We start from the raw sequence: 4,542 nt of genomic DNA on the forward strand, positions 1-4,542 counted from the left end.
TTAATCTAGAATTTTTTTTTTGAGATCTTACATTGTTAAAAGGTTCTTACAATGTAAAGATAGAATAATAACTGAATATTTTCAAGATTGCGATTTTTGAATCCACTTTAGATGAACTTTACAATTCACATCGGATTTTAGAGTAAAGTTCTATTTATAGTTATATATGTGTGCCGTGCATAAGATATACGAATTCTTTATTTTTTGAATGTTTTTTGCATTGTACGATACATAAGATTATAAATAAAATTATATTCTGAATTCCAAAACAAATTATAGATCATATAAAATATGAGCTTCATAAGATCGATGAGTGCATTTGCAAAATAAAATGTGCAAAATAAATTTTCCAATATTTTATTAATCGCTTAGTTAAATATCATAATTGATAAACATATAAATATTAATTAGATTACGGGTAATAAAGTTATTAAGGTTTGGTATTTTTTCTTTTTAAGCATCGTATTTGTATCTCTCTTGTGACTGCGTAGCTTGTTATATAGTTTATAAAATTGCAACAAAATTACGAATACGAGTTCGAAAATAATTGCAGTCGAAAAAAATATGAGGTATACATTTTAAATGTGAAGACGTAATGTCGACTTGGTACCAGGTGCATCCTGTTCCGACTACACTCCTGCGAAAGAGAGTGCAGGACGAGTTTCTAGCAGCTTCCACTGAAGAATACAAAGTCACAAAAAGTTCTACTCATGCTCTCATCTGCCGGCCGTCTCTCGATAATAATAAATCCCGACGAAAAAGTTATTTAGAAAATATTTTACACACCCTTGTGGTAATCCACGATATAAAATGGTATAATATAAATACATAATATGATAATGTTAGAATATTATTTCTCTATAACAAACTCTCTATTTCGTAAATCCGTAATCTTTATTCACACCTTCTTCTTTTTCTTTATTTTGCTACATCCAGTCGTGTATTTGCGTGATTTGCCAGGACAAATATCCAACAATTTTATTTAAATTTTTATTCAGCCCTATGCCTCGAAATTTAACATCAAGTTATGACAAATTTAATTATGTCATAGTGTCATAATACTGAAAATAAAGAAAATTAAATTGATTTGTTTAATATTAATCTTTGTCGATTTTATTTTGTATTATCACGTATTGTTAGAGCTATTGTCAAGGCTATGAATAAAAAAAAGAGATAAAAAAGATTTCTCGTACAAGATAAAGATAATATTGGCTATAATGAATTTTTTTTATCTTTTACTATTACAATAAATTTTTGCAGACATTAAACAAAAATCGATTCCTTTTATAAGTATCAATTTATTTAATATTAATTTTTGCTGATTTTGTTTCGTAACAATTGCTTACCGATAAATGTAATCATAAATAGGAAAGTTCTGTAAAAAGTATTACTATTTTTTTTTTTTAATACAAACGAGATGGAGTGATATTTTGGCTATCTCCAATTTTCTATCTTTTATAGATACGATAAGTGTTTATTATGCAAATAAATATAGAAACCAGTCTTATTTATTAGGAAAAACGATACTGTAACAGCACTCTCGCGCGAGGCATAAAGTTGGCAGGATATTGCATAATTATTACCTTCTTTCACATCCATATTAGGTTTATGTGATTTACGTGACAGTTGACTAACTATCAACGTACCATTCGTTACAGCGACAAATTATTCAGTCCGCGCTATAACGATCTCCCCAAATCATCGTTTATTCGCGACGAGATCTCAATCCGAAATAACATTGTAAATATAAATTCTTAGGATGAACAAAAACCATAGTTAAAAAAATTACTTTTTAAAAGTAACTCGTTACTGTTACTCATTAGTGAGTCGAAAATGTAACCGGTTACCGTTACTAGTTACTGATTCTAAAAAGTAACTCGTTACCGTTATCGTTATTTAAGAAATAACGGTTCATTACTTTTTCCGTTACTTTTTTAGTGCTGCAACAAAATCAAATTAAATGAAAAGTTTATTTTTTTAATGTTTCTTGTAAAATTATTAACAAACACAATATTATTTTTAAAGGAACAATTCAAGTGAGACAAGAAGAGCTTCAGGCCCGTGCAGGGTCAATACAACATAAATATCAATATAAATAAAGTAAACGTTTCGACTATTTAATAACTAGTCATCTTCAGTACAATATTTGAATCTATAAAATCAAATTAAATAGCAAATCATATCACAAATTTAACGCAATATTAATTAATAAATTAAGATCTTACCGGATATATCTGCGATATCAGTTTACGCAAACGTACCACATTGAAACGTGCTTAACAAAAAGTGTTGAAAAGCGTCTTAGTTCGAGATGTATCCTCCAATATTATTTTGTAACACAAAATTTACGAGATCATATGAATACCAATTGAAGACTGAAGATTGAACACACACATACACAACAGATTGTCACAAACAGTTTTAAAGTGTAAAAAGTAACAATAAAAGCAAGGGAGGGTGATAAATAAATTATAATTAAAAAATTAAAAATTAAGTTAAAAAGTTAATAATTCATCTTGCTTAATTTTTTTAATGATTTAACTTTTAACTTTAACTAATTATTTTTGAAAAACATTAAAAATTAAACTTTAATTTATTAACTTTTTTCTAATTTAAAAATTTATTTGTGTAAAAAATATGGAAAAATATACATTCACACATAAAAAATATTTTTTAACAAAATTCTTTGTTATTTCATATAAACATCATTTACAAATAAAATATTAAATTTGTTTGATCTATATTATGATTAAACTAACTCTAACAACTCACAAATTTCTAATTTAATATAAATAATGCTTTTCAAAAGTAATTTAACTTAATTTTATTTTACTTTCTAAATCTTGTAGAGTGAAACGTCATTCTAAAAAAATTTGAAAATTAAGCCTGTATAACTTTTCGAGCGATTTTTCATTCTAAGAGATTTAATAAGTAACTTTTAATTAATTAATTTTTTGTTCATGCAACTTTCAACGTAATTAAATTGATTTTATAAGCCGTTAACTTTAATTTAATTTAATTGAAAAATTATATTAACTCATTCAATCTTCGATAAAAGACCGTTAAATTTCACCGTTTCTAAAAAAAATTGTAACTACGTTATTATTACACTGAGACGAAACATTGTAATGGACGCAGCTATAAGGGGCAATCGTACAAACTATTGTTGTAATTACTATATTATAATATATATTACAACGATTTTTTATTACAAAACAATTAAAATTAGTTCAGGACTCTCGAAATTTAAAACAATTAGTACGCAAACCTATATTATACAAATTATTTATTCATCTTTAAATTACAAATAAAATTACAATTTTTTATTACTTTTATTTTTATGGATACGCTGAAGATGACTGCAAAGCGAGTCGAAACGTTTGTCCGTTTATTTGTAATTTAAAGATGAATAAATAATTTATATAATATCAATACGATTGCGCTTGCACGTTTACCCGCGCTGACTCTTATTGGCCTAATTTCCAATTACTAATTGTCTTATTTTTATTAGTTTTCTTAACCATTAATTTAGTTTCAATAATTATAATATAGTTCACTTAATTATATATTATAATACTATTAACAAAATTTGTATGGTTCCTCCCTGACAGTCACCACCATTACAATTTTTTTTTTCAGTATTTAGTTACTAAAAAAGAAAAGTAACTACCGTTACAAAAAAAAAGAGAGTAATGATGTTAGAACGCGATTACTTTCCAATCCTGACGCCAATTTATCATACATCCCTTTATCTAATGTTGAATGTGAAATACAAATTTTCTGCATGCACATCAGCGACGAGCAAGGGACGCCTTTAGTTACGCATCACCTCAATTAGCCAGCGTCGTTTCTACGTGTCGTAAGATATCATCTCATCAATCTTTGCCCCGACTTCTGGCGACAGAGAAAATTTACCGATTGAAACGCATCTGCGTAAAATATACAGCGATGAGCGACGAGCCGCGACAAGATTGATGATATTGCGTGCGCTAGTCATCGTGAAATGATTTGGATAGTCAAGCGTTCATCGATCCTCGCGTTCATTTACGTATAATCTTCTTGCCTTCCAGCAACAGTTATTATACATCTATTAGGCAGGTGTTGCTTTCAGCGATCCATCAATTATTCAGAAATTTTACCGTGGGTATAATGTAATTTGTTTACGGCATGCATACACAAGAAGGCGATACAAGTGTCATCGTAAACTAGCAACCACCGGGTAGTAATTCGAGGGATCGCACAACATTGATCCTCATCCTTTCCTCGAGCGAGCAACGCTGGATTAAGCCAGGGGGAGAGTGGAAGGGGTGAGTTCGAGGCGAACTCGAGTTCGCGAGCGGCAATGCATTCGCGTTGAGTTGGCGCACATTGAAATCTACCATCTGCCGCATGGCGCGGCATCGATCACGGATCGACGATCCTCGCGGGCAAGAGAGGAGCGTCTTCTCTGCGATCTCGCGGACGAGCGGCCGACGAGCGACGACGATGGGGCGGCGCGGACAGCGCGGCGCGGCCGCTCGCGGGCGCGAGCGCGGAACACAA

This window comes from Solenopsis invicta, chromosome 4 (assembly GCF_016802725.1).
Source record: "Solenopsis invicta isolate M01_SB chromosome 4, UNIL_Sinv_3.0, whole genome shotgun sequence".
In the NCBI taxonomy this organism is placed as follows: domain Eukaryota; kingdom Metazoa; phylum Arthropoda; class Insecta; order Hymenoptera; family Formicidae; genus Solenopsis; species Solenopsis invicta.